Source organism: Macrobrachium rosenbergii, chromosome 13 (genome assembly GCF_040412425.1).
Source record: "Macrobrachium rosenbergii isolate ZJJX-2024 chromosome 13, ASM4041242v1, whole genome shotgun sequence".
In the NCBI taxonomy this organism is placed as follows: Eukaryota; Metazoa; Arthropoda; class Malacostraca; order Decapoda; family Palaemonidae; genus Macrobrachium; species Macrobrachium rosenbergii.
The window spans coordinates 13,662,815-13,676,724 of NC_089753.1; the positions used below are offsets into that span (position 1 = coordinate 13,662,815).

The window sequence follows — 13,910 nt, forward strand, 5'->3', positions numbered from 1 at the left end:
TTTTTTACTTAGGGGACAGGCGAACATGTAGAGGAACATACAGATAGGTCAACTACTTGATAATCTCAGACGATAAAACCTGGCTCAAGGTACCAATTTCTCTTCCTACCACCATACCGGGTATCTACTTCTCATGTCAAATGGAAAATCAGTAAATCAGAGTAATATACATTATTTAGAATCAACGCCAATAATTAGAAAAAAAAAACACGAAACCTTTCGTTATTTATATGATACCATCATTAAATTTGAAAGCCAGACTGGGAAATTAGTGCCTTTCATCAATCCTTAGCCTGAGAGCAAAGGAAAAAAGAGAGACGAACCAGAGCGACAAAGAAATGGATTAGGTCTCTCTCAAACAGCCTCCCAAAAATTTGAGAGAGAGAGAGAGAGAGAGAGAGAGAGAGAGAGAGAGACAGAAGAGAGAAAATAAGTTGCCTAGTGACGAGAAAGTGAGAGCTAATTAATACTTTCCAATCCTCCCTAGGATGACCTTGGACAGTCTTAAATGTACCTAGATTCAACATCATTAATCGCACCTTGGCAACCAAGGCATGAAGGCCTTGTCACCACTTATCATAATTGTCAGTAACCAATTAAACCAAACCATTAACCTATCAAAAGCCAACATTTCCTTTGCGGTTAAAACCCATCTTCCACTTGAAAAGAAAAGGGGGTGAATTGAAGGGCATCTGAGGAAAATTTCGGAGGCCTCAAGATGATTACAGTCTGTCCCGACGGATGCCACTGTGACACCACTGTAGCTACCTTGATGTATGCTGCCACTGAAGAAGGTTAACTCTAACAAACAGGCGTGCGGGTCAAGGTCTCCGTGTGGTAGATATACTCTTAGTCTAAAGATGGGTAATGATCACTTTTCCCAAAGCAACAACCATCCACTTCAAAAACCAATCGAGCTCAAGTCAATCGTAAACTGCAGACAAATTCATAATAATGTGAGACCTGTCAAAATGTAGGTCTGAGATTTCCCAAAGAACAATTGGCAGTAAAACCAAGTAAACCAGGATCACTAAGATCCCGCCATTATCAAACAATCGAAAAAGTAAAGGAATGAATGAATAATGAATTAAATAATAAAAGTGACGTGCATAACAATTACAGGTTGCTTCGAGAACCTGATTATAATTCATTTCGAGACATGACTCCTCTCTATTGCAGATAATACGACATACATCAGATCAAAAAGGTGCTTATAACAAAAACCCTTTGAAATTATGAACGGTTTTCGGCACTGGCTTCCGGTATCCTAAACAAATCGCCAAAATTGTCCAAGAAATTCAGTCTTCTTCCCAACAAGACCCCCTATTTTACTTACCACACTTGTTGTTTATATAGCATTCCCAAATACCGCAGTCAGCCCAACAAAAGCATTTTCTTTTAATGCTATCTCAATGACCACCGTAAACTCGACTAAATCACAACCTCATATATATATATATATATATATATATATATATATATATATATATATATATATATATATATATATATATATATATATATATATATATATATATAACCACAATAATGAGTCACAGGTGCGTAAGGTTTTAGTGGAAAACCTTACGCAGATGAAGTTACTGTTTTGATGTCACGTAGTGAGCTATATTTTCTTACCGGCTCAAGATTCCCAATTGGAATGAGAATCTCTTATAACTACAACAAGAGTATGAATTATTCTTTTCATGCAACAACAAGAAATTGCTACAGTAATAAGTGTAGGCTAAGGGTACCGAGACATGAGAACCGGTATAACTGCCAGGTGTAAACATCAGGAAAGCGCCAAAACTAAAACAACAAAACTGTTTCCTACTCTAAACCTTATCCGCAGTGAGAGAGAGAGAGAGAGAGAGAGAGAGAGAGAGAGAGAGAGAGAGAGAGACTCCTTACGGTAAAGGATTCAACATGTGCATGACACCAAATCACAAGGCATCTCAACAAGGCTGACGAGTATTGCAAAATTGTTCCACGAATACTTGAGCCCGACAGCTTGGATCCGTTTTCTCAGAACTGGGAGGGAAGATGCCGGCAGAAGGCTCTCTGCAAAATCAACTCTCTCTTAATGGTCTTTCTTATACTACATAAGCTCGCAAAAACAGGAAAACTGTACTGGTTCACACTTCAGACCGTTTTGCTGATACACAGAATAGTACGTATGATTTCAACATTACAGCATGCAGTATTTCCATGGGTAGTCCAAATATAGAAAATAAGAATATACAGTCCAATATCTGGGATCAATCATAATAAAAACTAAGTACCAATCTACCGTATCGGGGAAAAGGTATATATCTTAAATTGCACCATGACTTTATGGACAGTATTAACGATCCTAAAATGCAAAGAGAGAGAGAGAGACTCAAGATGGCTCGTTTCGGTCACTTGGTCTTTCGTCAAAGGGCAAACCTCATCCATCCCACCGAAGTTGTTAGTGTACAGAAGAGTCAAATGTCGGTGGCAGCGTGTATATACTCTGGGGGCCTACTGTATCTCCCATGTTAGTGTAGGTGTGTGCCTTCATCTCTCTTGCAGGGTCAAGAGAAATAAATTTTTTACCTCATCGTAAATATTACCATCAACTTCATTATTTATGCAATGAAACTGATTACTACTACTACTACTACTACTACTACTACTACTACTACTACTACTACTACTACTACTACTACTACTACAACTAATAATAATAATAATAATAATAATAATAATAATAATAATAATAATAACAACTTAGAGAATATTGAAGCATACCTGATAACTTCCCGCTTCGGAAATTTACTCTTCCGAGAAATCAACCCAGACTTTCAACAAAATTTAACCTTTTAGTTTTCGCTTCTTAACTTAACGGCCTAATAAGTACACCACTTGACAACGCACACATATCGAAAGCAATAAATTAAGTATGTTTAGGGTACGGGAAAAAAGTGATGCGAGAGGAATGGAGTGACAAAAGTGGTGTATTGGCATTTACGTTTCCTATTCTTGGTCCTATTGCGCTACCGTTTTCAAAGTTATTATTATCACTGAAAGTGTTAAAAGTAATTTGTCTGGATAAAAAAAAGCATATAATTTAATAGCAATTGCTTTCGTAAGCCAAACAACTGAATCAAAATTTTTAATTTTCGTAGGGCTGTGCCAAAGAGTTTGGTCCACTCATAACTTACTTTCTTCCAAGCTACGTACTTGGATAGCACGAAAATGTTGAGGATTTGGCAAAATTTTTTGAAGTTGCCTTGGATACACTTCATCCATTCATTAGCAGTATACTACTACTACTACTACTACTACTACTACTAGTAGTAGTAGTAGTAGTAGTAGTAGTAGTAGTAGTAGTAGTAGTAGTAGTAGTAGTAGCAGATGAGGAGTCTCTAAAAGAATCGCTTTTTCATTGCAACTTTGCTTTGTAAATTTTCGTACGTTCAGCGATGGACCAACTAAGCACCAGGCATATAAAATCTGACAAATATGAATACACTAAGCAACAGATAACTAAAACCTAATAACTCTTTAAAACCAGCGAGAGAGAGAGAGAGAGAGAGAGAGAGAAAATGGGGCTGGGGAAGGAAGGAATTTCTGCCGATAAAATACTAGACACATTACCAAATTGTCATTAATTTAAAACTTAAAATTATATTCGTCGCACTTCTTAATTTTTATCAATATTCATCTTATGCAAGAACTAACTAGCCTGCTGGCATTCGGAAACTCACTGTCGATCATGCACCATTTCACGACCACAGTGATGGTTTCCTAATTGTCGAAAGAATGGCAGATAAGCGAGACATTCGTAGATAAAGTTTGGGGCCGACTGTACATAAAAAAAACATGCACGCATTGCATACTTCTAAGTAAACACACTTTGTGTGAAAACTTTCATTAAAGAGCTGCGTGTGTGACGTTTAAAAATAAATTTCCGAAAATAACATGTGTCTTCGTTGATAATTAAGATTTTTTTAAATACTGCAATTAAACACAAAATCCAAACAGCTTCAGCTACTTACATGTCATAAAAACATTTAACTGCATCGTGTATTTAACATGTCCAGCAATAAGGCTGACGAATCCCGTTCCCAAAGAGGGCGATAGCTTCAAAAGGGATGCAAATTCAAAGAAACGAATGGGCGGGCCTTCGTCACTCACGGTTTATGAAACCCGACGTCTGAGATGTGTCACGTTATCTGCCCTTCGGGAGCTTTGAGCCTTCGACGGTCAATTATCAGCGAAATTATAAAAGCACTTTGACATATTATAAACCATCTCTCATATCTAATCGGTTTACCACCACTTGCAATCTCTAAAAAAAATATTCGCGTCGATTATAAGATACGTAATATTAGACAGGCTGTATATACTATTGTCAGGATTGTCAAAAGCTCACAAATATCGAGAGATAAGCCTGTTAAGGTTACCCAACCCATTCCCACGCTTAAAAAATAAACCACAGACTAGGTTTCCATGACTCATCTCAAAACGACTAAAAATAGCATGTCTGAAGAGCTTTTTACCAACTGAAGATCCAAAGATTTACAGCGATGCACTGTAGAGGCAAGTTACCATACAAAGAATGTAAACAAATCTTTCTTCTTCTGCTGTTCATGGTTTCGACTCTTTGTCATCCGATACACTTACGTAAACAATGGAGGCTGGTATTCATGTATGACCGCCTAAGTGCTGTATGTATTCCCATAGCATAACAGTCACTTGAGAGAGAGAGAGAGAGAGAGAGAGAGAGAGAGAGAGAGAGAGAGAGAGAGAGAGAGAGAGAGAGAGAGAATTTACGGTTACCAAAACTATATCGCCACAACATCAAGGTTATTAACACCGCAATGAAATTAAATGGGCTCCATTGGCCATGTTTTGAGTTAGTTAATGAGAGTATTTCTCTTCCAAAAATCTTTATTTTCTTACAATCGGGTGTACTACTTACGATGATCCACAATCGTCGTCTGTATTTAATTGATTGATTTCAGTTACTGAAACCGGCGACACAACATCTAGGTTACTGATGCCTTAATAAAATTAAATAGGAAACTTGAAAAAAGTTTAAAATGCGTTTCATTTAAGAAAAATCTACTTTTATATTATATATATATATATATATATATATATATATATATAGATAGATAGATATATACAACTATATAGTGTAATATAATCACATTGTAAATTTAGATAGACTGTACTTACTTACATGCGAGCAAACTGCATACGAATATCATTTTAAATTTGTTGCGGAGGCCCGCCTCCGTAAGAAAGCTATATAACTACTTTATATTACAACCCTTGACTATGAGGCATTCGCTGGTCGAATGTCCCAGTCTTCAAATGTCTCATAGTCAAGGGCACAATACGGTCACTGCAGAATGGAGGATTTTCATTTGACATCAAGAACCCATGAGTAAGTCTTGCATGGCCAATCCTTAAGTCCGCACAACATCGTTTCTAGTCCCCTTACATATAGGATGTGACCAAGGCTATACTGATTATGTAATAAGACGCATCTTTTGGTTCGTTTCAATATTTCCCAAAGTGACTGCCAAAGGTTTTTCATTTTCTGACCCACAAGAGGATAAAAATCCCCATATGGTAGCAAGCATTTCCTGGGTTCTGGGAGGTTATTGCTGACTTTGCAAGTTGATCAGTTTGCTCATTCCCAAGAACCCCAACATGGAAAGGCACCCAGCAAAAATTTGATTTCTTTAACTCTTCTTTTCTTTTCACTTTTTTTTTAGTTTAACCAGACCACTGAGTTAATATTAACTCTCCTGGGGCTGGCCCGAAGGATTAGACAAGCTATTTAAACTCTCTCAGAACTTAATTAAAACTAGCGACACATGTTAATCTAAGAACTAATTAAGTTAATTAGGAATATAAAAATTATTCTATGAATCATATTTTATCGTATAAATGATTAAATTTAAGAAATTTTAAAATATTAAAAAGTGAAAATTTGTCATTTTCTGACAGTATATCTTTAAAGGAATATCTTCTAAATAAAATGTCTCTTTGGATTCTATATTTTGGACATACCTTTAAAATATGCTTTACTGTTATTTGTACATTACATATTTCGCACATAGGTATAGGGGCATGGGGGTTACTCATCAGGTAACCATGTGTCAGTTTAGTGTGACCAATTCTTAGCCGTGTCAACATTACTGAAAGCCTGCGAATTCTGATAAGATGATGGCCACGGGTCTACAGTTTCTTTTATTTCTCTTAATTTATTGTTAAGATTGCTTTCCCTCCAGTTATTTTGCCATTTCTTCTTAATCACCGCTTTACTGTATCTAGTATAATCTTCTAATGGTAATAAATCTGCTGATATTGGGAGTGATTGCTTGATTAATTGTGGGTTATCTGGCGTCACAACTACCAGGGTCACCGACGCCGAATACTAAGTGTGATCTTTTCATTTTTATAGTATGTTATAAAAATTAAAATTAAAATTCTGCTAAACAGAACTACATATAAATTTTATTAAAAAGAAAAAACAAAAAAGAAAACTAGCTAAAATAAATAAATAAATATATAAAATTCTGCTAAAAAGAGCTATTAATAAATTTGATCCGATAAACAGTATAACTTTAGAAAAAAAATATATATATATATACTAAGACAGCACGGCTGTCAAATATATTTGAGAAGACCAGCTTCTTTGATAAAAGAGATAACATTATTAATACATATACTTTCTCCCAACAGTTTTGCCATGTTATAATTACCACCTGCTTCACTGCTATTTCGATAAAAAATGATTCCTAAGTTCCACCAGACTGGGACACTCAACCAGCAAATGCCTTTACAGTCAGTGGAACCAAGCAATCGTCACAGAAGGGCTCATTCTCCCCATTCATCACAAAGCCGTGAGTTAAACGTGTATGGCCAATACGTAATCTACACAATACAACCTCCCACTTCCTTGGCATTAGGTCATATTTCCAAGGGTGTGCCTGACTAGTGATTTCTTTCATTTTATTGGGGCCTACTCTGTCCCATTGAAGTGCCCATAATTGCTGGATGGATTTCCATATAATATGGAATGCATCACGATATGGAACAGGACATTTTCTAGGTATCAGAATTTGTGCAGCTGATTTGGCTAGCTGGTCTGCCTTTTCATTTCCTGATATGTTCATGGGCAGGAACCCAACAAAAGAAACAATGCTTCCTCTACAATGGTGCAAGAAGATCCACTGCAAGATCTTCAACACTAAGGGATGATCAGTATTGAAGACTTCCAGGGACTCTAAGGCACTTTTAGAGTCACAAAATATTGTGTAGCCAGACACTGGGAGTATTGCAATATGTTCCAGTGCTACTAAGATGCCATACAGCTCAGCTGTAAAGTTTGAAGCAACTGAAGGAAGCGCACCTCTTCGGTTAAAAGATTCACTAAAAACTCCATAACCAACGCCAGCATTGGATTTGGAACCATCGGTAAATATAAATCTTGTATCCATATGCTCTGAAGCATGCTCTAAAAATATTGCCCTCATTTCCTCATCAGATTTATCCCTCTTTGCTCCACTGAAGTACCTGCAGAATTTCACAGCAGGTAACTTCCAGACAGGAGTAATGGGATACACACAAGGAAGTACAGGGATTTTTCCAATATTTGTATCCTCTAAAATCTTTTTAATTCTATAGCTAAACGGAGTAGGATACCTTGGATGATTTTCATAAAAACTGTTAACAATATTTCTGTTTGCCACAGCAAAAGCCAAAGATTTGGGAAGTCTTTGCACTCTAAACCAGTATCGAAGCAATGATGGCTGACGATAGAGTTCAAGGGGCATTTCTCCTGCATCAACTAGCGAACTAGATATTGGTGATGAACGAAAAGCTCCTGTGGCTATACGAATACCTGAATGATGAACAGAATCTAAAATTTTTTTAAGTTAGATGAAGAGGCTTTGAAGAAGGTTTTATAGTTTTCACAAGATTTCTACTAGCTACCCAACTGGTGTGACAACTTTCAAAATTTTTAAGTTAGATGAAGTCAGGCTGAAGAATATACTTCTGGATCAACCGTAGTGACAGCTTTGATAAAATTAAGGTTTTATGAAGCTTTAGTATAAGATTTCTACTAGCTCCCCAACTGGTGTGAGACACTGTTTATGGCCACCTTCAAGATGAACACCTTCTTCTTGGCAGCTTCTAAAGGCACTTTTTGCTTTGATATGTTTGATATGGGGAATTCCATGTCTCCAAGCAGTGTCATACTTTTTCTATATCAAAAAAAGTCATTCTGCTGTCAAAAACTAGGCCTAAGAAGATACCATATCAGCCTTACATTTGTTTTAATGCAATGAGCTGATAACTTGCTGCATAGAGAGGACAGGTTTGGGATTCTATGGCCATACAAATAAAAGAAAGGTCTGGATCAGGATGTACTCCCTAATCCGGCAGAAAAGTGGACAGCAGTAGTCTTGCTTACAGAGATTTTAAAACCCTGTTTCTCAGCCCAACTACCATTTCTCCTTTCAATTTTATTTATTTATTGTTAATTGTAACTTTCTTTCGGCTTTTACAGTCATCCCAAAGGTGGCAGCAAAAGATATTGACAGGTCATCCACAAATAATGTCTTTAAGACCTCTTTTGGAATAACAGATGTAACACTGTTTATCAAAGAACCATGATTACGAGAATTTTGAAACATGTTAATGAACACAATCACGAAGTGCCGCCAGCAAAAAGTGTTACACTGAGAACACTCACAGTGCCCCTGGGAACACCATTCAAGAGCTTGGCACCTTTTCTCTGATAAAGTACTGCTAACGTTTAATTCCTTTAAAATACCTATGATGTAAAAATGATCTGACAAATAAAGGTAATTTTCCTCTATAGACCACTGACATATATGCATTGTCTTGAAAATTCCATGTCTCCAACAAAGTGTCATAATCTGTTTTTCTATATCAAAAACACTGTCATAAATGGTGTTGTTTGGAGGCAAATTTTTCACAGACAGAGGTTTCAAGTTGCAGTAAGATATCCAGTGCTATGGAGTGCATTTTTCAAAAGCCACACTGAGAAGGTGTTAAAATACTGTTGTGCTCTAATACCACATCAGCCTTACCATTTACCATTTTTTCCATTAATTTACACAAACAGCAAATTAATGCAATGGGAAATATTAGTAACTTGCAATTTGCATAGAGAGGATCTTTTCCAGGTTTAAGTCAAATAAACATGGTTGCCAATTCCATATGCTAGGTACCTCCAGTCATTTTCATCCCATATTTTTGATTTTGATAATGCTGATTATCAAAAAGTTTTGTGTTATATTTGAAATGTGTTTTAAACATTTCATTCATCTAAGGAATACTATCTGGTTAAAAAAATTTTTTCTTCATTTAGGGACAGTGTTCTTGCTCTGGCTAAAGCAAGAGCAATTTCAAATTCCCTTTCAGAAAAAGGCATATTGTAAGATTCACTTTTGTTTGATGAAAAATCAAGTACCTGTTGTTCTTCCATCATTCTGAAATGATGTCCTGGGCAACTATCTAATTTTTCAGAGACTTGAGCAAAGTGTTCAGAAAATATATTACTAACTTCTGTGGCATCAGTGACATGATTATTATTTACTTTAAGGACTGGAGGAGGACTGGGTGTAAATTTACCCTGAATTTTTCTTATTTTCTTCCAAATGCTGCTGACTGGTGTTCTGCTGTTAATAGAGGATACATATTCTGCCCATGATTGTCTTCTGGCACCTTTCATAGCTTTTCGAAATCGTGCCCTACACTGTTTATAAGTGATGACATTATCCACAGTGCGATGTCTACGGCACCTGGTCAATGATATGACCTTGTAGCTCGATGCAGCAGCCTTAATTCTTCTGACCACCATGGAACTGGCCGTCTCCTGAAAAGTCCTTTAGTTCGAGGAATTGAATGTAAGCCAGCAGTATGGAAAGTTCCATTGAGGAAATCGATGGCATCATCTACACTTTGGAAATCTTTGGCATCCCCTTCCAGCTCGCTCAAATCTTTGAATTTTTTCCAATTTGCTTTCTCTAGGCCCCATCATGGTGATCTTGGGATAGGTGGATCATCATTGGTGCTGATTATAATTGGAGAATGGTCACTGGTATGCCAGTCATCACTTGTTCTCCAACTAAAATCAACAATGCAATTAGAGCTACAAATTGAAAGGTCAATGCAGGAGACAGTACCAGTCTGAATGTGATAATGGGTAGGTTCTCCAGTATTAAGAAGGCCTATATCTTCATTTTTACGATAGATGCCATCATATTCCCTTTTGGTTTGATGTTACATCTCCCCACAATGGATGTCTGCTGTTGAAGTCACCAAGAAGAAGAAATGGCTCTAGTAGCTGCCACATTAAGGATATTAAGTCCTCCCGGGAGACATGACTATTGGGTGGAATGTAAAGGGAACATATAGTATACTGCCTTCTTAAATTAATCCGTACAGCCACAGCTTCAAGTGGAGTGTTTAGTTTTACTTTGTAGTGTGGAGTATCTCGACGGATGTAGATGAGGATCCACCGTGATTTCCCACTTCCAAATCAAATTCAGTTCTGAAGTGAACATATTCCCTAGGACAAGGGTATATTCACCTAGCATGGTCTCTTGCAAACATACCTCAACAGGAGAAGGCTCATAGAGCAAAAGCTTCACTTCCTCATACTTTGCTCGGAGTCCCTGACAGTTCCACTGAATTATGGAAGTGAATTTATTTCTGTCTGGGACCATCAGTATGGTTCCTTTTTACAAGATTGGGAGGGTTCTTTTTTCTACTTGGGGAGGGCAATTTAATGGGCAGTTTTGTTGGCTTCTTGGGGGGAATAACCACCTTGAAAGAGCCAACATCCTTTCCTTCAGTGTCTTTGACACTGAAGGGTTTTTTAGTTTCTTTTCTCTCCGTCTCAATCGAGATGAAGAGAGCAGAGGTGTTCTCTAAAGAGACCTCCTCAACTGTCTTGCTATTGCTGGCAGTAGCCAGCTCTGCCTTTAAAGAGGCAGAAGCACCAGCAAGGACTGGCGCTGGGGGACTAGCATCTGCTGGTTTGTCCTCCAAAGAAGAGTTGGCACCAACAGAAGCTGGCACCGGGCCAGCGAGTGCTGGCCCCGCCTCCAAAGAGGCACATGGTGGAGGGTGTGTCTCAACTGACATTTCAATTTTTCTTAGCTCTAAGTTCACGTCTTCCTTGTTGGTTCTACTGGACCTTGTCTTCGCATTACCATCATCAATAGATTCTGATGAATCTGTTAGGCGTCTTTTCAGCGATTCTTTTTTTGACTCTACCTTTGTGCACCTTATTTTGGTTACTTTATTTGTCTCTTTCTGTTGGTTTCTAAGTTTTGCTACTACTGAGGCAAAACTTAGACCAGGTCTTACAATCTTCCCTTTTGTTCTCTCTCTTGCTTCCTTAAAGTTATCCTTTCCATCACTCTTAATGCCTGAATTTCTTTTTCAAATAAATACATATCACATTGTTGAGATGATGATGCATGTCCCTCACCACAGTGAACACATTTAGGTTCCTTGTGCACATACCATGCTCATCATCTCCACAGTTGACACAAAGCAGGATTTTCTTGTATTTTCGACCGGCACATCTGAAGGGTGTGTCCGAAACGTTGGCAGTGGAAATACCTTCTGGGCCTCAGGATGTACTGTTTTATTTTGTATCTATGCCAGGCTGCAGAGACATACTCTGGGAGTCTTAATGTATTGAACGTCAATATCAAGGTAGGTTGAGGTATCCGATCTCTATCCACCTTTGTGATTCTGTTCACCTTAATTACACCCTGATCTTTCAATTCATTTGCAAGTTTCTCCTCAGAGAAACCCATTAGCTGAGGGGCATAAGTCAAACCCTTGCTGGAGTTCAAGCTGGAGTGGAGAGTGCACTCCACCGTAACTCCTGCAAGGGCCAACAAACTCATCAACTTCATGCTTTCCTCTGGGGAGATACTCTCTACTAGGAGCATATTACTGTTCTGAGGGGATATTTTCGGTTGTCTGCCACAGCATTTTACAATTTCCCTGTTTACCTCAAAAATATCAATATTGTCACCATTGAGATTCAAATTTAAATATTTTTTATATGAGTTGGGTACAAAGACCCCAGGAACTACTTCATACTTCTTGCTTTTCTTTATTGCAAATGGTTCCAGTGTGACAATACTGGAACCAGATGCTTTTTGTTGGGATTCCTGGCTGTATTCCTTCTTGCCTGGCATTGGGTCGTCAACCGTGTCTGGTTGTCACTTGGACCAGGGTACTAATTTCAACATGGGGACCTTCCATGAAAAAAAAAAAAAAAAAAAAAAAAAAAAAAAACTGCTGGTGAACACTGAAGAGGCACCATTGACTTTTCATGGGGCCCTATTCTCAGCTAACGACACCAGTAGGAACTGACTCCCAGATGTCCACCCCTTACCCTACCCAAAAAGGGATAGCACAAACCCGCTTGTTGGGACCGAGACTATTACTAGAATACAATCATCCCCACTCTGACTATGTTGGTGGGCATACCGGAAAATATGCCAGGAGTCCTACCCCTAATAACAGCCCACCCCTGGAATCCACGGGCTGATCTCAGGGATAGTTCCGCCTTCAGGGTGTCAATATGACATCATACTAACACCCTTCTGGTCCAAACATCATCAGATTGGGTGACGCTCCCAATCACAGTTCCCACATTTAGCTTCGAACATGAACCCCAATCCAAGGTATGATACCCTTTCCTTTCACACAAACAGGAAATTTAATGACGGTGGAAATATCCACACTATGTAAGCCAAAGAGTTGGAAAATATACATATATATACAGTACATATATATACACATATACATATACATATATATACAAATACACATATACATACATACATACACACACATACATATACATGTATAGAAGCGGTAGTCATAGCGGGTGGATAGGAAGATGGAAGAGAATTGAAAAATAAGCTGGAGGAAGAAGTAAAAAAGGAGTAGAAGAAAAAGAGGACAGAGAGAGACATTTAGAGTCAAACGGGGGGAATGCTTTCCCCTCGTTCGAGAGCCCCCTTGCCCGTCGCAAATCTACAGCATGAGAAAGAATATTCCATGCTGGACCCATGCGACAACGTCACGGCAGTCTCTCATTAAGGGGGTGATATTGGGAGTGTTCTAGCCTCTTTTGCATAGGTGTCAGCTTTTTCATTGCCTTCTAATCCTATGCGAGATGGTATCCAACATAGAGTAACAGATATCTTTTGCATTTTCTTTTCATGTAATGTATGTCTAATTTCATTTACAATTTTATTTTTTGGAGTATAAGAGTTTATTGCATTTATTGAACTCAGTGAATCGCTAAAGATGGTTACTTCATTAAACTGGTTTTCATATATAGTTGTTAATGCTGTTTTTATTGCTAGTAATTCAGCAGTGAACACTGATGCTTTGTTATGTAAAGAGGCTTGGCTCTCTATATTGTTTCCGTAAACAGCGAGTCCAACTCCCATATCATCTTTGGAACCATCAGTATATAAATGATTATTACTGTGTACCTTGATATGTTCCAGAGCATACAGTTTCATAGCAAGTGGGTTATTCAATTTATTAACTGGTATTGTACATAGTTTGTTACATATCTGGGGAGCACTTATCATCCATGGAGGCATTATTTTGTTAAAATTGTAAAATCTACTATTATAAAGATCATTGTTAATAAATAATCTATTAGCTCTACTAGGGAAGGATTGGGTAATTTTTGTATTCCATAAACAATCTGTTTTTTAAATAAATCTTTGGTTTCTGCTGGACTATTTATAATTTTTAAACCTCTGCACATCGTTGTTATTTTGAATTTATAAGACAGTGGCATTTCTCCACTTTCTACAATCAAGGATTGGACTGGTGATGAT

At 37.7% G+C, this 13,910-nt stretch overlaps 1 protein-coding gene across 2 annotated transcripts in view; it reads right to left on the reverse strand.

Annotated features, from left to right (window-relative positions):
• The window catches only part of LOC136844923 (uncharacterized), a 647,158-nt gene that overhangs the window by 199,543 nt on the left and 433,705 nt on the right, over positions 1-13,910 (reverse strand). The gene's annotated exons all lie outside the window — the stretch shown is intronic.